General features: G+C 38.8%; 1 pseudogene; it reads left to right on the top strand.

Moving 5' to 3' along the window:
* The first annotated feature begins 731 nt into the window (after positions 1-731).
* LOC106035592 (large ribosomal subunit protein eL33 pseudogene) lies at positions 732-16187 on the top strand (annotated as a pseudogene).
* The last annotated feature ends 7406 nt before the right edge of the window (positions 16188-23593 follow it).

The raw sequence follows: 23593 nt of genomic DNA on the forward strand, positions 1-23593 counted from the left end.
AAAGAAAAACAACTCATGGGTTGAGATAAGGATTGTTTAATTAAAGGGAATATAATTATTAAGGTAAAATTATTATTAACGAAAAATTAAATAATTTAACTAAAGGGAAAAGGAAGAGAGGGGAAAAAGAAAAAAAGAAAAAGCAAAAAACAAGCAAAGGCCGTGTAGGAGCACAGAGAGAGAGGAAAGAAATTACTCCCTACTTCCCACCAAAAAGCGATGCTTGACCAAGCCCCTGAAGACTAAATGTGCGTAGCCCTTGTTCAGGACAGATGTTTTCACAATCAGAGCCCTCCCCTCCCCTCTCCTTACCCTTTTCCACCTTTTATTGCTGAGTGTGACACCATATGGTGTGGAATATCCCTTTGATTGGTTTGGGTCAGCTGCCCTGGTGATATTCCTTCCTCACCTCTTGCCCACCCGCAGCCTGCTGGCTCTTGGGGGTTAGAGAGAGTCCTGATGCTGTGCCATTATTGCTCAGCAAGAGACAAAATGCTGGTGTGGTACCAGTGCTGTTTTAGCTACAAGTGCAGAGCACAGCACTGCATGGGCTGCTGCAGGGAAAGGTAACCATCCCAGCCAGACCCAGCACAATTGCACCCTTCCAGGTGCATCCTTACAGCGGTGGTAGCATCACTACTGCTGCAGCTGCCATCTTCACCAAGCACAGCAGAGCAGGTCCTCGGCACCTTGCACTTGTTCTGCTGCAACAGGAAAAACATGATGGGAGGATGTGTCAGGTAACCATTACCCGAGAGACTGCCTGTGCTCACTGGAGAACTTCTGTGTTCCTGCTGGCTGCTCTGGAGCTGCTTATGGAGAAGGAGCAGATGTGTTCTGCAGATACAAAGGTCTCATATCAATTTTGCATCTGCAGGGAATTATTACATGTTGATGAATAGTTTAGAAAGTTTTATATATATATTTCTAGTTGTGCAATCAATTTTGCTAATCTGGGAAACTTTTGTAATATAAGAAAATGGATAATTTACCTGGGAGTTAATTTGTACTGTATATCTAAGGAGATAGTCCCATGTCAGCCCCTTGGGGCTACAAAATATTCATGTAGTAATTTAAAGTGCCTTTCATTCAGGCCAGGGTTAATGGAGTGTGCAAAAGCAAGTTCTTAATTAGCTGCTCTGTAAGCTTTTTACACTTTACCCTCATGTCTATCTCAAATGAACAATATCATATTCTGTACTGTGCACTTAAATCCTCAGTATTACCAGAAGATAAATGAATTTACATCTCCTGTGTTTTTCTTTGAGATTTTCTTTTTAAAGGCTGTGATGACTGTAAATTGAGCAAACTTAGATGAGAAAGGGAGAAAAAAAAATAGATATCTAATATGATACAGTCAGGAGTTATTCAGCTGCAAGGCATTAAGCCCATTTCCAACACTATTCTTTACATAGATCCATAGAACAAGCTTTGCAGATACAGGAATTGGAGAATTTTTAATGCTGTTAACTTCTTAGATTTTGAGCTGCTTATTTTATCATCTGTTACAAATTGCACCTTCTGTGACTCCTCTTAAGGAAAGCCAGCTGTTTTCTATTCTTCAGATGATGCCAGACATATCAGCTCCCTTTCTTCCTATTTATATATAGCCTTTTGAAACTTACATATGGAAATAAGTTTTAGAGAAAGCAGTGTTGGGATTTGTATAGCACAAGTATCTTACACCAATGAAGACCAAAATCTAAAAGATAATACTTCCAAATGTAAAGATCATAAATTGTGCCATTCTTCTTTTGGCCTGACAGTCTCCTCATTTTCCAAGTGCCAGGTTTTATCCTCCAAATTTCTTTTATTGCCACTGAGAGGACAGCAGATTTACTGTTTCTCTTATAATCCCGATTGCTTATACAGACCTCTTTGGGAATTCTATTGCATTTAATTCTGAGTCAGATATTTTACTGTGTTTTGGACAAATTATTTGTAGAATAACAGTCTTTGTGAGGGCTCAGATCTCAATAGTAGATTTCTAATATAAATAAGATTAATAGGGTTCTGGAATACACATTGTGATAATTGTTTCTCATTTTCTTTTTATGCATGCTCTAACCTACCTGATTCCCACCATCACCACCCCTTATTTCTGTTCAGGGCTGATACCTACCAGATAGGACTCATAATGCTGCACTGAAGAAGCCTTGTGAAATAAAACACATGTATCACATATGAAACTTAGTCTTAAGTAAGTTAAGAAAGAAGTCTTAATTCACTGCTTCCCCTTCGACTGGATCATCACCACTCTCATAGCATGAGATGAGCAAGACACCAATCTAACAAAGCACTAATCATTTGTCCTCATTTTTTTTTCCTGCTAAATTCATATATAATGAATTACATAATGCCATTCTGGGTATTTATTTGTGTGCTATGGAGTATGTTAGGTGAGCCTAACCGTGATTTCTTCAACTGAACGTGTATCCACTGTTTAAGTGTTCTTATCTTGTCCCATATGCACCCCCATTAAGTTCTAAATTTCTATTATGCCTAGGCACCTACCTCTTATTATCTTCCTTTTTAATTGACCACTTGCTGATTGTAGATATTAGAAGTGGTGCTAAGAAGTTCTGGGCTGGGAGATGCCTGAGCTTGACATCTCCTTACATACAGCCAACACAGGTTCTGCTCAGCTTTTTTGCTTGTTTCCATGAGATGGAGAATTGCTTTGTACAGCTGCTGCCACAGCCGCAACTGGCAACCAGCATAGTAGTGTTAATGAGGCACAGCAGCTGAAGTCCCTGGCATGGATAAGCTGCCCATGGTTATCAAGATGTTTGCTTGCAGTTGTGATTGTACTTAGAATAATTATGGAAAAGTTTTGCACATTCACTTGTCTCGAGTTATTCTGCACAGGTGTCTTCATTGCATGTTCCTCTAATACAAATTGTACAGCCTCCTAGTTTTTCTGCTTCAAAACTGTGCAGTATGGAAACTGATTAGAAATGTCAGTGCTTCATATTTCATTTGAAGTTCTTGGTGATCACACTGGACCTTCATTACATACCAAATGTTTGAAATGCAGCACTTGTCTTCCAGCACTCAGTCTCTGGTTTAGGTAGATTTATTATCAGTTGTTGAGACTTCACTTTTCAAAGAAATTACATTATCAGTAGGTAAATTAATTTTCATAGCTTCTGCCATTGATTTATTAATAGTAAGACCCATTGTTTTGGCAGAGCTTGTAAGACCATCTGTCTTTCTGTGCTTATCTTCAACTCGTTTTTCTGTTACAAGAAATCAGATTTGGTCAAGTGAGACAGCTCTGCCAAACATTCACTGTTTGCGTGTTCGCTTATTTATCTGCTGACCAGCTATCCATGTAACCAATGGCCATCTCAAGCTATGTGTAAAAGCAAAACATCAAGGCCAAATTACTAAATACAACTTAGGTACAAGCATCATTATGAACCCATAGGTACAGCATTGTGAATCTGAATGCTGTCTTACACTGGCCAGAAATGCCTAAAGAGGAATTTAATGACAAAACAGCCTTCTTCTGGTTCTATCTCCAGTAAGGAGCTAGTACACACAGAATTAATCATGTCGTAAGTCCTGCTGGCCTAAGAAATGGGTTGCATTGGAGGAATCTGAACAGTGAATCAGCATAGATCACTTGTAAATTCTTTGTGTTTTTATGTATACATATAAATTGCACCTGAATGATATGTATGCAACATTTCAGCTCCTTTCCCCCTCTTCACACATTTGTAAGCCTTCAGCAAAAAGCTGTTTTTCACAGAAATTTAAACACCCCTAGTAATCATGCCACCAGTTGTCATCACGGCTCAGGATAATAAGCAAGGAGGCAGATAAGCTGGCAAAACAAGGTAAGTAAATGATCCGTATTTTGTATCTCCACCTCCAGAGCCCTGAGCAAAATGAAAGAGAAATTAGATAAATTTATGTATGCATGTAAAACTCTGTGTGAGGTGGTTGTGAACGGTGTGTTCTGTGCTTCAATTTTATATGGCAGCAGAGGCACTTGAAATGAAAGCAGCTTCTAAAAATAAGTGTCAGTGAGACCTTGAAATAAAAATTAAATCACAAGGGTGTCACTCAGTCACTTTGCGTATGTGGAAACTGATGGATTTCATAGTCTTGTATTAAAATAAAGCCAGTTTGCAGAACCTGAACACAGCTTATTCCAAAACATTCATGTCATATAATCATAGAATCATAGAATCACTGAGGCTGAAATCAAACCCATATCTTTAACTGTTGAAGGGTTTTGTTTGTTTGTTTTGTTTTGTCAGGCTCTCAGGTTTAGCACATCAGTCTGTCAGTCTCTCTGGGACCCTGTCGCACCTGGAAAATAGTATTTTTCCTAGACAGTGTTTTCTGACTTCTCCAAAGTTGTGAAAACAGGTGTCTTACCTCTAGCAGTGTTTTTTTTTTTTCCAATATGCTTCTTGGATGCAAGAAAGGCATTATACTAGTTACAGAGAAAATTAATTTGATCATAAAAAAGTAGTAAAACTTCCTTATAGTTTCTCCATGTTTATCCTTCAATCAGAGATTAAAATGCCACGTGTAGAGGCCTGGCCCTATCGGGCAGTGGTCCAAGGGCTGAGTGACACTCCAAAAAGTTAGAAAGTAAATATTTATTCCTAAACAATTTTGTTTCTGTTTTGGATGTATATTTCTACTATTGTTATCTTTTTTTTTTAATAGTTTTTAAAGAGTGAATACCTACATGTCAGAGTTAAGATATTATGAAACCCATTAAAAATCCTAACTTTCAGACATATGTTGACTGAACCTACCATTAAAATGTTGTAGGATGACTGACCAAAAATTTGAAGTGGGAGCTGCAAGTACCTACTTTGAAGGAGAATTAACCATGTAAATCATTCAGAAAACAGCAATTTTGATGGGCTTGGCCACTTCTTCAATGTGAATCAAAGGAGAAAACTATTCCTCTGCCTCTGTGTACACATTAGTAGAAAGTTAAATATCTGAATGGAAAATAATTTGAAAGTATAAGTAGTTTCCAATTAACCTTTCAGAATTGCAAACTACTGATGATATAAAATTCTTAAAAGCTGAAATTTCCTGACTTTTCAGAACTAGATGAACATGGAGAAGAGGAAGGGAGCTTAAGGAATATTAACTTACCTGAAAAAAAGACTTTCGTGCTGTTTTTAAGCCAGGTGTTTTAAGGCATTAGTACATCAGGAGTAATTTTTAAACTAAGACCTTAGCTCATAGCACAGGTGTATATTCCTGCACATATTTCATATATTTCTGAACCTTTGCTGAGGAGCAGCAAACCTTTACACTTTAAAATGCTCTACAGCTTTTTAGCTTGGCTGCTTACAAATTTTTTCTGTGCATTTATTCTTTATATATAAACTACTACATTTTGGTATTTGTCTTTGTTCCACTGCTGTCATTTTCAGTGCTGGATCTGCTTTTATAGTGTTTAGGAGACATGTTTCTTTTAGTTCTGAAAAAAAATATATTTTTGTATGAAAAGCTAGATGTATTTCAGAGATCACTTCCTTAAAACATTCTTTCTTACCAGAAGTGTGTTATGTCAGTAAATTTACATCAAATAGTTATCCTTATTGTGTTCTTTCTTTTAGTAACATTTTTAACCTTAAGACAGACCTCTTATTGCTGCAGAACAGCACAATAAACAGACTTGTTCCTACAGGCTTGTATTTTTAAAATATGTAATAAAGGTTCATTTGAGTTTAAGATGAGCAGAAAACGTAAGATATCAGAAGCTGCTGGTGTTTTTATGAAAATCTTCTATTTACTTTTCAGAAATGCTTTCAACTTTTCTTTTTGCCTACTTCATAACTTTATATTACTGTCTGGATTTTATTGAAATGCTGATGGTAGATACAATTGTTCTGTGCACACTTTGCACCTTGCTTTTCCAGCAACGGAAGGGTGAGTGGCGGGCAGATAGAAGGATGGTTACACAGATGTAGCTGGTCAAGGAAGAACCAAGGCAGCCTTTAGCATGAGAAACCTTGAATCTGAACTCTCTCACTAAAAAAAATTAGATGAGACATTTAACAAAGGGAAAGAAGATTGAAAGGAAAATTAAGGAATAGAGAGTTCTTATTAAAATTCTTACTGCAGATTTCATAAAATCGATTTGATTTTTTAAGAAAAAAATGAAAAGAAAAATGAGATCAGAGCTGTGAACAGGAATAAGTCGTCTGACACCAAAAGGTTGCTTTCTAAATTTTAGCAGAGATATTTTAGACTTTGTAAGGTTTTAAATATGCAACTTTTAAAACCAGGACAGCAAAAAGCAGACAGGTTTTCAGTTGGAAAGCTGCTGTATCACTGGAAAAATCCAGATGTGTCATTTTATGTATGAGACAAGAAGTGGCATTTTCTCAAAAGCACTTTTTCTGACTTTGCATTACAGGCACCATTAGCCCTGGGTGTTCTCACCTACTGCTCCTTCCTTTTCTGTGCCATAAAACTTACGTTCCTACTCCCAACTTTCTCAGTTATGAAAACTTGTATAAAATTTATAAAGAATTATATGTTCCTCATGTAAGAACTACATAAAACTTACAAAGAATTATAAAGAATGTATAACTTGGTTGGAATGATAAGGTTAAAGGGGGATTAATAGCTACTGGGTCTTTGATGTAGGGCTTCTAGCCTCCAATGTGGAGGCTGAGAACCTCAGGGGGATGCCGGTTGCTTATTCCTAAGACTAAAGATAGATTGCTTGAAGTACCACGTTATCATTTTTTCTTTAGTGCTAGTGCAAAGGCGAAGCCTTGTGGACTCAAAGGTTACCATCACAGAGAGGAATGAAGATTTGACACCTGATTTCCATTTACTGTTGCCCCAAAGACCTCTTGTTCAAAAACATTTTTCACATTCCCATGGGAGGAGTGCATCATAGAAATTTGCATTCGTATACTGGTCACTAAATGATTTATTTCCACTTGCCCACTCATTGCCAGTATCAAACTCTTCATTCCCATCATAGCAATGGGGCAAATTGTTTTTATTACAGATGACTGTACTATATGTCCAGGGAGACAGATGAAGTTGGTTGGATTTATACTCAAAATGAAATAAAAATTACCCAGCTGTACAAGTTAAGCACACCTCTGAAAGTCTGGTCTCAGTAAATGCTCTTCAGAAAGAGTACAGATCTACACAGATCTTTCACATAGTAATCAGAGGCTTATGGCAGTTGAGATTGTGCACAGAGAAAGATTTATTGCTTCTGGCTTTGTGTTTTGCCAGAAATGTAGATGCCTTTTCCACAGAGGTATATCTCTAGATATCTGACCTCTCTGAATTTAAAGAAAGAATTGAAAAAGTGGGAAAACTTTCCTACAGAACTGAGCTATACAATTCAATTAAAAAAAAAAAAAGTTTCCTGCAGAATGGCACAATAAGTAACTTAAGCATTCAAGATTAATGAATTATGTCAATGTTATGACATTCAGTTAAAGCTGAAATGCTTTCATCATGGTTTAATCTCCAGAATATAAATCCTCTAAATCAGAGAATAGTCGTTCACACATAAATATGTCCCATCTGAGTTCTCATTTTTACAGTTCTTTCCAGTCACTCATGATATCACTTTCATTCTTGCTCTGGTCATTTCTATCAGAAGGAAATAAAATTTCCTGAACTGTTGTGCTTGTTGTCATCAGACTGTGATACACACAAGACTTCACTGTGATGCCATTTAATTTTCAGAGTTTGGGATCTTTTTTCATGATTTCTAGCAGTAACATTTTCTGTCTTACTCTACCTTTAAATGAATTTTCTTTATAACAAACAATTAGTAAAACCAAAAAAATACTTTGTTACCTGGGAAAAAAAGGAGGACATGATTCCTTCCTTCCTTCCTTCCTTCCTTCCTTCCTTCCTTCCTTCCTTCCTTCCTTCCTTCCTTCCTTCCTTCCTTCCTTCCGAATACTGTCTCTGTTCGGAAACTTACAATTCCTCTTCCTTATTTGCAGAAATAAGCTGATGGTTTTCAGCTAGATGCCGAAAAGAATGGATCATCATTGATAAAGAAGTAGTAAATGTTTTAAAGATGTTAAGCTCTCCAGAAGCTTAATCAATAATAAGTCAGTGAGTGCTTAGAACTGACAATAAATGTGCCTTATTTAAATTCCTAAATAGCATGTTTTAAAGGGGAATCTATCTGCTAATAAGTAGTAAAGCTTAGTCTGATGTCCTGTGACCACAGCGTTTGTCAAATATCAACTTTCTTGCTTGCATCTACTTTCAGAGGAACATTGTAAGATGACTTGAGCAAGTAAGTCTGTCAGTGTAAGCATAAATTCATGCAATATTTTGAAATATCTATGTAGCTTAGTAGTTCTTTTCTAAAGATGTTCATAGAAATCTATGGTTTGTGTTACTGCTTGCAGTCTGCAAGCCTATACAATTAAAAAAAGCAAGAAAACTTTGCACCAATCATTACCAAGATTTGCATGACTAGAGTTACTAAAGCTCCACCTAAAGGATAGAAAATAATATAAATTGGCTTAAGAGAGAGGGGATATTAGGGAAGATAGCATCGCGAAGGATACCTTCTGACTTTTGGGATCAGTCAATGGGCTGAGCCTCTCTTCCCCCCACCATCAAGACACCTTTGGGTAAGACTCAAACACTTGGTTATACCACGTGCCTCCCTGGGAAACTTAGAAATCTCTATCGAGTTGCTTTATACCTTTTAATGCTTTTATAGCCAGGCTGAGTTACTCATACTTTTGGTATTAGTATATGATTTGCAGACAGTGAATTTATCACCAGCAATCCGAATAACCTGTGTACCTGTTGCTTTAATAAGTTGCACTACTCATTAAATCTAGCTGTGATAGCTCTCACTGAACGCAACCAAACTCCTTAAGTGTGGCCATGATAGTTCACAGAATGTGACTAGACTGAGAGTGTATTATGTTATCTGTGAATCCGTAATCATGATAGCTCAGTACCCTGAATGCAACCAGACTTATAATGGCTAATTGGGCATCACTCCCATTTACTTTAACCTTTAACGCAACAGGCAGAATAGATATGCTCTGGATATTAATCTAATTTCTTAGATACAGTCATAACAGTGTTCTTGAAGGCTCTAATATTTATGTGCCTTAAAATCAGTGAAACATTTGTCTTTATCTAAGGCAACCAGATATCAATGGAATGCCATTCCATCCAGAGGCAATGAACTATGTAAAACCTTAAAACCAGAAATAATTGGACAGAGTCAGGGTTATTTTAAACCTTCAGATTAAAATACTTTTCTTATGGGGCAGAAGATATGTTCCTTTAAGAAGAAAATGTTAGATAAACCTGATAAATATTATTCATTTTCATTTTCACTTTAAGAATTAGATCCCCATTTATTTTGAAAAAATAGAATTGCTGGTTTCTTTGTATAAGCTGTGTCAGCATGGTGAATCTTTTAATGATTGCTTCAGAGCAGATTGATAGTAAAAGAGCATTTCATTCTTTTCCTTGATATCAAGTCTTTGCAAGACAGTCAATTCATAGACTTTAAGGATATTACTATGCATTATTACAGGTATGCAAGGTTTCAGTTCTTTCACTAACTCACTCAAATACTGCAGAGCCTATAACCCACACTGCTCTTCTCCCATTTATTTAACTCAAATAGGTGGTGTTGTTGAGAGATGAACATTGTTCATTTCAAAGTGTACCAAATAAAATTTAAAAATTTAGTTTGTGCATGTAGCCTGAAGTATAGGTGTTACTATTTTGTGTGTGAAGTGTAGCCCACTAAAGGTCCACATCAACCTTTGAGACAATGTACAGTGAATAGTACTGCCACACTGGTGTGCAATGTGCTGCTCAGCATTTCGAACGTGTCTGAGTCTTTCTGATCATTCTTTTACACATAAGAAATGGATAATGAATAAAAATATGCAGTTAGATAGCTGCCCTTTCTGGCAGCTTTCACTGCTTTGGAATCATGTTTCTTTCCTATAGCTTATCTACTTTTTTTTTTTTTTTTTTTCAGCTGCATGTTTTTCAAACTTCTTCTTGAATAAAATGTATTGGCATACATTTCTAATGTGCATACCACTGTTCAGAGCACGTTCATGGCTTTAGTTAGATACAGATGTAGGCAAGATAAATTCAGTAAGACTTTTTTCTTGATCATATCCCCCCGTGCTGGTATGAAGAAATCTTTACTCCCATGCAAGTGAAACAAATCAACATGACATGCAGAGATGGTTTAGAATGCTAAATATGAATTATGGTGAGGGCAACTCAGTACTCCATCAGTATTTATGATTCATAGTATTGCATTAAACACATCACAACTGCAGTTCTGGGCTCCATCATGCTATGTGCAATACAGATACATCACAAAAGAAAAAACAAAAAACTGTTTGAAAACTTTTCTTTTTTGTAGAACAGGGATGAATTTTTAAATATATCATATTTGATTTTTTTTTGATGGACTGATAAAAAAATCAGATTGTGTCCACTCTGTGTAGACATGCCCAGTAATAATATGGGAAACAAACAAATAATTTAAAAAACGATCACATTTAAATTTCGCTCTTTGAAATTATTTCCCAATAAAATTACTCCTTTATTATTATTATTATTATTATTATTATTATTTATTTTTATTTTTATTATTTATTTTTTATCTTTAAGAAAATTGAGTGGACATACTAGGAATCATCAATTCTTCAAATCTCTAAAAAGGAGCCAAAATTTCTGTAAGCAATTTTTGGCAATATATGTTTCCTGGTTATGTAGAAGTACAGGCTAAGCATGTGAACTACCTTGGATGAGGCATGTAGGCAGTAACACTTAAATCTGACATTGACAGTGAGTTGTTGGACATTGTCTTTTGACGTTGTTGGCCTATAGTGAAAATAATTCAGCTAAGGGAAACATCTGACAAATATGGTGTGACTGAGGATGGCAAAATCCTCCTCTGGGGATGTTCAGAAGCAGCCCTTACAAGGGTGCAGTTTGCTTCCAAATAATTATCCACTTAAACTGAGGCCAGTGAGGTATTTTCTTTCTAAATGGTATTATTGGGGAGTAATTACTTTAACTTCCATGATGGGATACAAGATTCCATATTGGTCTCACTGACGTCCCACCTCCATTCACATACTAAAGGAATGGACCTTTTTCATAGTAGTGATATGAAAAATAATACTTTGTTGCTTGTTTTTGATGACCCTGGAAATTTTTTATACTCTTTCCTGTACAAACCTTTGACATGGGCTTTATGCCCTTGTGTTACAATACTGGAAAATATTTTAAAATACATTTTCATTAAGGCCCAAATTTCAGCTTTCATGATTAGTTAGTGCCAAGTTGACAGTGTAATAATATTCCAGAGGTTAAGAAAACCTCAAGTAATTTGCTTTGGTGAGTGAATACTTCTTTTTTGCATCTTATTTGTAAACTATGCATCTCTAAGTTATAGAGCAATTTTGGATCTAAAGGTACTGAGATACCACTTGGTACCTCCAGTAATTTATTGAATAGTTCTGTTATTGCTCAGTTGATTTTAGGCAATTAAAATGATCAAGAACAGTGTTTGTAATGAGGATGGCTGCTAAATGTCAGTACACACTATATGATACTGTATAAAAGATTACAGATAAATCTGGAATATGACAGTAAATCTACATCTGGAAATTATAGTGGCTACTGTTAATGAGAATAATATTTCCAGCAAAAATCAAAGCTATTTTAAACGAACACGTTTCTTCATTATTGCATAATCATTTTTGTTTAGAAAGGGTCCTCCATATCCAGTTCATCAATAAACATCAATGCATTTACCTTTTTACTGCTGCATCATAAAAGCTGTGAGCAGGAAACAGATAAGTCTATGGAAATGTACCAACTCTGTGATGAACTCTCTTTGTTTTTCAAGATAATACATAAAACTGATATAATAAAATGCAATTATTCTGAACTTTTATTTATTCACTTACTCTTTTTTGCTTCATGTTCTATCCTTGTCCATATTAAGGATGATCTGCAAATAAACTAGAAATTGGGGTGACATCACATTCCAATCCTTTTTGATTTGCAGAGGAAAAATAAATGTTCTTGATAATAAATGTTTTAGGTTATCATCTGCTTGCTCTAAAATTCAGATTCTGCCTGGCTAGAAGGTACAGATGCTTGAAGAATGCTTGAAATTATTACAACAATAAAACAAAACTTGAATGTTTTATAGGCTAGGGTAAAGGATCTAGCAGCTCTTTCACAGATGAAACTATACTAATACTCATATCTAAGAAACATCGTTAAGAAAGAAAGGTTCTAGTGCACACACACACACACACATACAAAGGAGCACCACCTGGGGGATTCCATTATTGTATAAAAGTTCCCCCCAAACCTAACTGATAGAGGCAGGAATCACTCTCAGATTGAGCGCCTTATTGAAGTCAGTGGACTCAGGTGCAAGCCAGTGCAAGAAGATACGTAGGTATAACCAAAAAGTTCCTTGTGAGATCATTTTAACACCTAAATGTTTTGTTACAGAGAGAAGAGCTCCATGACAACCAACTTCCAGTTCAGAAGGAAAGACAGAATAATAAAACTAGTTTATTGGTATATACTTTTTATTTGCAGTACATGCTCTTCAGAAAACACATTGCCAAAACATGTTGCTGTTATGCAGTCATGGTGTGTAATTATTCTGAGCATTTTCAGAGTTGGTTCTGGTTCCAGTTTCATGAACGAAGCTTTTAAGTGAGGGCAGATTTATCCCTATTCCAAACTGAGGGCTCGATCTCAAGTGCAGACAATGTTTGAGTTGACTCATTGACTTCAAATATATGCATGTGTTTAAATATAATTGTAATGTGTTTATGTGGCAAGGTTTTGGTAGCAGGAGGCTGTAGGGGTGGCTTCTGTGAGAAGAATCCACATGCTGACAAAAGTTAGATAAGGGTCCTGCTGCTGGCCAGAGCTGAGCCAAAAAGCTATGCTGTGAGAACAGATTTAAGAAAGGGAAAACAACAATAAAAACAACAAAAACCTGCTGGGCAACAGCAGCTGGGAGAGAGAGAGAGGAGTGAGAAGCAGCCCTGCAGACCCGCAGGTCAATGCAGCAAGAGGGCAGGAGGTGCTCCAGGCAGGCAGCAGCAGTTCCCCTGCGGCCTGTGGAGAGGCCCCTGGTGGAGCAGGCTGTCCCCCTGCAGCCCACGGGTCCCACACGGAGCAGATCTCCACGCTGCAGCCCGTGGAGGAGCCCCCGGTGGAGCAGGTGGATGTGGCCTGGAGGAGGCTGCGGCCCATGGAGAGCCCCCGCAGGAGCAGGCCCCGGGCCGGAGCTGCAGCCCGTGGAGAGGAGCCCCCGCAGGAGCAGGGGGCCTGGGGGGAGCTGCCGCCCGTGGGGGACCCGTGCTGGAGCAGTTTGCTCCTGGGGGATGGACCCCGTGGTACGGAGCCGTGTGGGAGCAGGTCTTGAAGAGCTGCTGCCTGTGGGCAGCCCCCGCAGGCTGTTAGGGAAGGACGGCATCCCGTGGGAGGGACCCCGCGTGTGACCCCAGACTGACCGTGACAGAGCGGAGGAGGAGAACTACTATAGACTGACCACAGCCCCATTCCCTGTTCCTCTGTGCTGCTTAGAGGGCGGAGGTGGAAGAGGGTGGATGGGGAGAAGGTGTTTTTAGTTTCTTTCATTTGTTTCTCACTTCTCTAACTTGCTAGTAATAGGCAATACATTTTACTAATATCCCCACTCTGCTTTTCATCGCCATCTTGGTGCACTGCCACAGGGGCCTGCCGGGATCAGGGCTGTGGGAGGACACCGTAAGCGGGACGTTGTGGTCCAAGGCCATTTTTTTTCTGGCTACAAACATGGCCTCTGAAACCAGCGAGAGCACACTGACCTTCTGAAAATCGAAGGTGTCTATGCTTGCCAGGTGACAGAGTTCTACTTTGGTAAAAGGTGTGCCTATGTATACAAAGTGAAAAAACAACACTGTAACCCTTGGTGGCAAGCCCAACAGGACACCAGTGATCTGGGGGAGGGTAACCCGTGCCCATGGGAACAGCATCGTGGTTCTTGCCAAGTTCTGTTCAATCTCTCTGCCAAGGCCGTTGGACACAGTATCCAAGTGATGCTGTATCCATCTAGGATCTAAATTTTTATAGGAAATAAAATGCAGAGTTTGTTTAAAAACAAACAAAAACAAAACAAAAAAAAGAAAACAAACAAACAAACAAAACAAAAAAGCTGTGACAAGAGCTGGATATCAGGAAAAGAGGTTCTTCACTGAGAGAGTGGGTTGTTGTGCACTGGAACAGGCTCCCCAGGGCACGGCACCAAGCCTTTGGAGTTTAAGAAGCATTTGGACTGTGCACTTAGTCATATGGTCTGAATTTTTGGGTAGACTTGTGTGGTGCCAGGAGTTGGAGTCAATGATCCTTGTGGGTCCCTTCCAACTTGGGATATTGTATGACTCTGTGAGTCTTTTTTGCCCATCATGATAATTGTTGAGCGATCTCCCTGTCCTTATTTCAACCCTTGAGCCCTTTTCATCATATTTTCTCCCCTTTCCCTTTGAGGAGGGGGAGTGAGAGGGCAGTTGTGGTGGATCTCAGCTGCCCACCTGAACAAAACCACCACAACAATTCACAGAAATAATTATGCCAAAATAAACACAAGCCAAAAGCACACATGGAAAGAAGCTTCCAGGCAAGTTCTTCATCAAAAGATGACTATATGTAGGAGAATTTTGAGAATTTTTTGTTGCGAGGATACATCTCACTGAGAAAAATGAGTATGTCAGTGTCCTTCATACAAAGATAATGAGAAGATTATCTATATGGAGCATTGTTTGGCTGTATTATAAACCACTTTGTCTTGAAAAATGATCATTGACATTTCATTGTCTTATGATCTATGCATTGAATACAAATGTCTTGAAGTCTCTTCATGGGATAGTACACTTAATGAAGGTCATACATATATGGTAGTTGACTGGATTAAATAGGATTATCTTAATAAAGGGGCATACAAAAGAAAAGAAATTCTTTAAAGTTGGAATTCGTACATGTGCTTTTCCTACCAGGATGTATTTTAGGTAAGTAATTTGCCAACACTGAAACACACCATAGGAAAGTATCAAAAATAAAACCTAAAAAAACCCCACCCAACAACTTAAAAAAAAAAGGAACATAAAAAAAACACACAATACTTCAGTATTTCTTCATCCTGGAAATCTTTGTAACTGAATCCTCAAAGACCTGAACCTCCTCAAATTCGTCCATTTTTTGTGCAAAGTAGTTGTGTGATTTTTCTTCTCTTGAGAGTTTCTCTACACCTTTTAATGTCAAGGCTGTAAAGCCCAATGCTGTTTACATCTGTATCACTAAACCTTATTTTGTCTTGGTAAAGACATGGAGGCCCAGGAGCACAGAAGTTAGCTTTTCATTTATTTATTTATTTTTTCTAATGGAGAACTGTGGAACCAATCAAGTAAATTCCATAAAAAACAGAAATAAGTTCTTACAGTAATGTTATCCCCATGAAAAACATGGACTTGATACTGCAAACATCCTTGTTCAATATTTTTGAAGAAATTTTTCAATTGTGCTGAACATCTGCAACTACTGTTGACTCAAAGTTTAGTAGTCCACTCTTATGAATACCATATCCATCATGCTAAGTGTGTCCTCATTTGCATGCAAAGAAGTTACTTAATGTTTTTCTTGTTTTCTGGCTTTCAGGCCCTTGTAGTCCAGCAGTGTCATGCAGGTGATGACTTGCTGAGGCTCTCATGAGAGTTATGTCCTGAGGTGTATGAGGCTTTTTGAGCTCTCTGCCCTCTGACACTGCTCAATCAACAAAACTTGGCTCCTCTGTGGCCTTGCAGATTGTTCTATTGCCAAGGCAGCCAGCCTGCAAGACAACATAGCTACTACTCATTTGTATTGAGCTGAGGTAGACTGAGGCCATTGTCGCCCCATGAGGAAAAAAAATAACATCCATTTGTGCTAGCTGAGCCAGCAACTTTGACTTCCAAGGTCTGTAAAACCATTCCTCTTGAAAGTAGCTGAAGAATAAAAATTCATGATAGCATTAAATTATTACTCAGTTTCCTGTAATGTGTTGCAAATTATGCGTAATTATATCCCTATAGGATTCAATTGAAGAGGAGATTTAATCTTATCTAACTGCTTTGAGGGAACAGGTACAAGCCAAGATAAGAGACTTTAAGAAATCCGCCTTCTAGTTCATTTTCCAGCTTTCCAATTTTATTTATACTTGATTTAATCTAATTGTTTTAATTGGAAATTGAATGGTAAACCAGACACACTCTCTGCAGAGCATAATGAGATAACAACCCATGGAAGTATTGCTCTTTCATAAGGCTGATGTTGTGTTCCTGGCCTTTGTGAAATACATTCTGAAAACATGCATGTCATTTTATGCAATAACTGCATATGTAATATGTATTATATCTGAGACATGAACTGGTGTGTTGGGATGGGGTTCTCCTAACTGTAACTTGCCTACAGGCCTGATGGAAACTGTATAGAGCTAATAATTGCTGTGGGGTAATACCTCAACTCAGGTATTGATTCTTGGGGGAAAAATAAAAAGAAAAATGCACTTTAAAAAAATATCTTTATTTTCCCAATGAGTCCATTTTCACTGATGTGAGGGATGAAATTTCTTTAACTCCATTTTGCATTTGGGTGCCTGAAAAAATGTTTGGATACAAGGAGGATGCAAGCTGTCTGTTGAGGCAGCCAAGCAGGCTGTCTCAGAGATACAGAGCAGATACTGCTAGCTGAAGAGCTTCTGAGAACAGCACACAGCTGATGTGGTCAGAAAGGGGGATGGTTTGCACTCCAGAAAGCAATTTGCCTGTTTCATTTTTTTCTGTAACAAAGTTAAGATTCCTCATTTCAAATGATGCAAATACGTGAAAGTATTAAACAAACCTCTACTTTTCCATGAATATCCATGTGTTTGACAGTGAATTTTTGTTGAATAAATATGCAGAAAGGCTCTGCAGAGTTTCAGGATTCTCTCTGAAGAGCTTGGATGAGAATCAATATAAAAAATCAAGCTGTATTTAGAGACAAGCAAAAGGTGATTTTGGGTGGAGTCTAAGGATTTCTAATAGTAATTATGCCATTTAGCATGACTACTGCAATGTCTATTCAAAATGCTTCTTTACTGTTTTTTCTTTTTTTTTTTTTTTCTCTTTCATACCTTGAGGACTTCATTGTATCTCACTTGATGAGACTACTAGATTACAAAACTTTTATGTTAGAGCCCATATCTCATTACATACTTGCACAGTATCTAGAACACTAGCACTTAAGCCCATATATTTTCTTGGATATCAATGACCTTTTCATATTCTGATTCAGCACTATGAATCATAGAGTCTTAGAATGGTTTGGGTTGGAAGGGACCTTAAAGATTATCTAATTCCAACCCCCTCACCATGGGCAGGGACACCTCCCACCGTACCAGGTTGCCCAAAGCCCCATCCAGCCTGGCCTTGAACACTTCCAGGGATGGGGCATCCACAGTTTCTTTAGGCAAGCTGTTCCAGTGCCTCACCACCCTCACAGTAAAGAATTTCTTCCAAGTATCTATTCTAAACCTACCCTCTTTTAGTTTAAAGCCATTCCCCCTTGTCCTATCACTCCAGTCCCTGACCAAGAGTCCCTCCCCAGCTTTCCTGTAGGCCCCCTTTAGGTACTGGAAGGCCTCAATATGGTCTCTCCAGAGCCTTCTCTTCTCCATGCTGAACAGCCCCAACTGTCTCAGCCTGTCTTCTTAGGATAGGTACTCCAGCCTTCTGATCATCTTCATGGCCCTCCTCTGGACTCACTGTAATATATCCATGTCTTTTTGTGCTGAGACCCTAGTTTTGAATGCTGTATGGGGTCTCATGAGTGCAGAGCAGAGGGGTAGAATCACCTTCCTTGATATGCTGGCCATGTTTCTTTTGAGGCAGCCCAGCATATGGTTGGCTTTCTGGGTTACAAGTGTGCATTGCAGGCTCATGTTGAGCTTCCCATCAACCAAGACTCCCAGGTCCTCCTCCTCAGGACTGCTCTCTATCTATTCTCTGCCCAGACTGTATTGGTGCTTAGGATTGCCCTCGCCCAGATGCAGGACCTTGCACTTGGCCTTGTTGAACCTCATGTGGCTTGCACAGGCCCATCTCTCAGGCCTGCCCAGTTCCTTCTGGATGGCATCCCTTCCCTCCAGTGTGTTGACTGCACCACACAGCTTGGTGTCATCAGCAAACTTGCTGAGGGTGCACTTGATCCCACTGCCCATGTTGCTGACAAAGATGTGAAATAGTGCTGGTCCCAATACTGACTCCTGAGGAACACCACTCGTTACTGATCTCCACCTGGACATTGAGCTGTTGACTGCAACTCTTTGAGTGCGACCATCCAACCAATTCCTTACGCACCAAGTGGTCCATCTGTCAAGTCTATGTCTCTCCAATTTACAAGGATAACACGGGGGATAGTGTCAAATCTGCACATGTCCAGATAGATGGTGTCAGTTGCTCTTCCCCTATCCACCAATGCTGTAACTTCATTGTAAAAGGTCATCAGATTTCTCAGGCATGATGTGCCCTTAGTGAAGCCATGTTGGCTGTCACCAATCACCTCCTTGTTTTCCTTATTCACCACCTTATTTGCCTTACCAATGTTTCCAGGAGGATATGCTCCATGATCTTGTCAGGCACAGGGGTGAGACTGACTGGCCTGTAGTTCCCCGGGTCTTTCTTTGTTTTTCCCCCCCTTTTTGAAAATGTGGTTTATGTTTCTACTCTTCCTATCAGTGGGAACTTCACCAGACTGACACAGTTTCTCAAATATGATGGACAGTGGCTTAGCAACTTCATCTGCCAGTTCCCTCAGGACTTGTAGCTGCATATTATTATGTCCCATGGACTTCTGAAGGTTTATGTTCCTTAGCTGGTCTTGAACCTATCTTCTCCTACAGTAGGTGGTTCATCATTCTTCCAGTCCCTGCCTGTGCATTCTGGGGACCGGGCTACGTTACTAGAACTTTTGCTAGTGAAGACTGAGGCAAAAAAGATGAAGATCCAACAAGCACGGCTTTGTTTTCAAAATTTTTTCAAAAATGCCCAAATATAAACAAATGATTCATGCATACCTGACATACTTTACTCTTCACCAAGTTTGGGTAGGTTCTACTGGTTTATTATAAACTGGTCAGTAGGACAGGGATTCCTCCATACCTACTAACTGTAAATGTGCATATACTATATAAGCTGTTTGATTTTATAAGACAAAGCCAGGTAAATTATACATTGTACACAGTATTGCCTCTGGACTTCATGTTGAATTTCAGCCTAGATTCTCACAACAGAGTTTTAAATTTCTAGAGATGCTCATGGAATGTTACCAGTAAAACACTGTGGGTGTTGCTGTACTTACCTAGATGGTAAGATTGTTATTTTCCTGTATAAGCTATTATAATTCTGAAATAGTCAATGTTAAATCCCTCAGCTGTCAGCACCAGTCCTGATTTATGAAAAGAAATCTTTGGATAATGGCTAATGCCTTCAAAGAGCACACAGGGTGAACAGTAAGGAGCCTGCATTACAAAGCACAGACAGTCTTGCAGCAAGTAAGATGGGAGGTTCTGCTGTCCTCTAAACTGTCTTTGCGGTACATGATAACTTACTGCTCATTTCATACCAGATAAAAATGAATAAGTATGCAGTGCTCATGATGAAACTTTATTTATAAATATAATACAGCACAGGAGAAGACTGCACAGTTTCTGCTTCGCTGTCCTGTCAGTATGGCTCATTTATTTTCAAGGTATTAAAAGAATAACTTTCAAGGGCACATTGCAAAGCCTGTTTTTGCAAAGAGAAAGTTGTAGACAGAGGACAGCTGAATCTTCTGAGTTTGGGAAACTGTAGTTTTCAAATTTCTTTTTAATGAGTCAGCCTATCTTGTAATGTCTGTTCTAGATTTGTTAGTTTTTAAACGGGTTCAAAGTGTAAATTGTGGGTTATGACTATGCTGGCCTCTTTGTTCTCCTAAAAAGCCAGTGGATGTTCATGGTTCTCAAGCCTACCCTAAAACAAAACAATGTTCTAACCCATCATGACTGCTTTCAGTTTAAATTTTATTTTAAAGTTTAATATTTTACATTATATTTTACCATTATCATATATTATTATATTTATCATATTCTTATTCTAGTAATGCAGATGACTGGGAAAAGCTACTCACACTAAAAACACACCCTATATCTGGGTCACAATTTACACTGAAGTATTATCTAGCAGTGTGTTGTGGTTTAACCCGGCTGGCAGCTAAACACCACACAGCCGTTCGCTCACCCTCCCCGCTCCCTCTCTGGGATGGGGGAGAGAAACGGGAAAGTGAAGCCGGTGAGTTGAGATAAAGACAGTTTATTAAGACAGGAATATAATAATAACAATAATAATAATAATAGTGATAATGATAATAGTATTAATAATAATAATGTGTAAGAAAACAAGTGATGCACAATGCAATTGCTCACCACCCGCTGACCGATGCCCAGCCTATCCCCGAGCAGCTGGCCCCCCACCCCGGCCAGCCACCCCTATATATTGTTTAGCATGACGCCAGATGGTATGGAATACCCCTTTGGCCAGTTTGGGTCAGCTGTCCTGGGTCTGTCCCCTCCCAGCTCCTGCTGCACCCCCAGCCTGCTCGCTGGCAGGACAGAGCGAGAAGCCGAAAAGTCCTTGGCCTGGTGTAAACACTGCTCTGCAACAATTAAAACATCAGCATGTTATCAGCGCTCTTCTCATCCTAATCCAAAACATAGCACCCTACCAGCTACTAGGAGGAAAATTAACTCTGTCCTAACTGGAACCAGGACACAGTGGAATACGACAGGACTCTTAACTACTGCATTTTCTAATTCATCATTTTCAATGGATGCCTTGAAGTAATTCAGGCCAAGTCCAGAAATTTTGTGCTTTTTTCTACGATGAATCTTTTAAGAGTTTCTTGCTGTTACTCTGAAATGTTGAGAAGGATGAGAAGGAATCATTTCAGATCAGTGAATTTTCCAGATCTTTTTTCTCAACAGCAGTATCTGCCTTGGGTTTCTCTAATACAGCAATTTCCACTGAACTGAGACACTGAGATTTGATCCAGCTAGGGCTCAGCTGATGTACATCAGAGAAAAAAACTAACTTGTTTCTGTGTTCGGCATAAATGTGATCAAGGATTAAAAGATTAGAACGATGTTTTGAGAACAGGCTTTTGAGAGCCTCTGGAAATTAAGTCCAGAATTTGATTTGTGTTCTACATTTTAATGCAGAAATTATAAACATTAATTAATAAAAAGTAAAACTCTATTTAATGAAATAAGTGAATGGGTGATAGGTGAATGAAATGTCTTCTTAGAGCATCACTTCTCTGTATATACTGTTTTGTTTATAAAACCTTGTTCTATACATGTATTTGAGAATTATTCTCTCTCTCTCTCTCTCTCTCTTTTTTCTTTTTCTTATTTTTTCTTATTTATTTATTTCTCAAATCAAATGTTGGCGTAAATGTATCATGCTGGGAAGGAAGCTTTGCTTCTGCTTCTTATTTCTGCTTTATATCCCTCTGGGAGTGCACACTTGAAGCAGGTGAAATGGGATGGCTGGAAGAAAGACTGGGCACACTTGTCAGTGGGTCTCATTGCTTATGGAGCTACGCCTTTAATTCTTAGTAGGGGTGCTAACTTGAGAGAAAATCATGAAGGAGTGATCCTTAGAGGCAGTTGTCAACAGTCTTGGGCTACTTCTGCTCGTGCTACAGTTGCATGTATAGAGATAAGCTCCCGATGCTCAGCCTGTTCCCTCTGTCATCACAGGGTGCCCTGGGAATCTTTGCCCTCCCCGGCTGGCACCTGAAGTCCTGAAGCAAGGGTGAATGTTGTAATATTAATGGAAAACATTTTACATGCATGGATTTCCTCATTAAGGAGGAGATGTATATTAATTTACATGCTTGGATTTTCTCATTAAGGAGGAGATGTATATGTGAATTTTCTAACAGATTGTCTCTTTATGTTGTCTCTTTGTTTTGTTTTGTTTTGTTTTGTTTTGTCTTTTTGTTGTAATGTTGTCTCATTAATTTTGTTCAGTCTCAGAGAATTATCACTATTTGCTATGTGTTGGTGATCAGCAAAAGTGTTCTATTAGCAGTCCTGATGAGGGCAATTGACATTATTTTAAGTGTATATCTGTGTTTAGTTTATAAACCCTGATGAAAATCATATAATTAAATGATCAAACATTTTCAAATAAAAATACTCTCTTGGAAAACGGGCAGATGCACTTGTCATGACTGATCAGTGAATCAGAGCACCAGTGTCTCCTTTTGCCAGTAAAACCAGAACCAAACCATTATGACAGCCTCAGTGATGGTAAAAATGGATTGCCTGGTCTCTCTTTTTGACAACAAAATCATGGTAAATTTGGAAAGAAAGCCCTTGAGTATCTAAGCACCAAATTAATTCATAAACAATCCCTATTTTGATTTACCAAAAGAAATTATGGAGATTTCTGGATGTTTTCCCTTCCCTTCCCTTCCCTTCCCTTCCCTTCCCTTCCCTTCCCTTCCCTTCCCTTCCCTTCCCTTCCCTTCCCTTCCCTTCCCTTCCCTTCCCTTCCCTTCCCTTCCCTTCCCTTCCCTTCCCTTCCCTTCCCTTCCCTTCCCTTCCCTTCCCTTCCCTTCCCTTCCCTTCCCTTCCCTTCCCTTCCCTTCCCTTCCCTTCCCTTCCCTTCCCTTCCCTTCCCTTCCCTTCCCTTCCCTTCCCTTCCCTTCTGCATCTTTTACAAAAATGGCAAAAGAACAAATTAGTGATACAGTTATAATATATATTTAAAACCTTATACAATCAAACAAATATAGCTTCTGAAAAGACACTAATTCTAAACTGCTGCATGTGGCAAAGTGGAACCTGATTAAACTACTGCTAATAATGACCTTTTGAGCAACACATTACTAGGCTTCCCAAAACAGATGTTATTCAAATAATGTGTGAAATAAGTTTCTATGAAACATACCGACCTGTATTTCAAAAATAAATAATGCAGAACATTTATTCTGATTCTCTGTTGATCCACCGAGTTACAGAATGCTGTAGGAATCACTTAGTTTGCTTACAAATTATTTGAAAGGCTCTAACACTTAGTATGTAATTAATTCATGGAAATTCTGCACAGTAGAATGTGGAATTATACACAGTGTCTGATACCTTCTGGTTATTTCTTTACATTTTTTGTTATCTTTTTCCTTTTTTTTTTTTTTTTTTTCAACTGGAAGTTCATAAAATTGAAATCCTCTTGGTCATCTCATGCCAGAAGGCTGTGCTACCATTCAGCAAGACCTGGACAGGCTGGAGAGATGGGCAAGAAGAAAAAAAATGAGGTTTAATAAGAGCAAATGTAGTGTCCTGCACCTGGGAAGGAACAACCGCATGTATCAGTACACGCTGGGGAGCGACCTGCTGGAGAGGAGCTCTGAGGAGAAGGACCTGGGGTCCTGGTGGACGACAGGTTGACCATGAGCCAGCAGTGTGCCC

Source organism: Anser cygnoides, chromosome Z, assembly GCF_040182565.1.
Source record: "Anser cygnoides isolate HZ-2024a breed goose chromosome Z, Taihu_goose_T2T_genome, whole genome shotgun sequence".
In the NCBI taxonomy this organism is placed as follows: domain Eukaryota; kingdom Metazoa; phylum Chordata; class Aves; order Anseriformes; family Anatidae; genus Anser; species Anser cygnoides.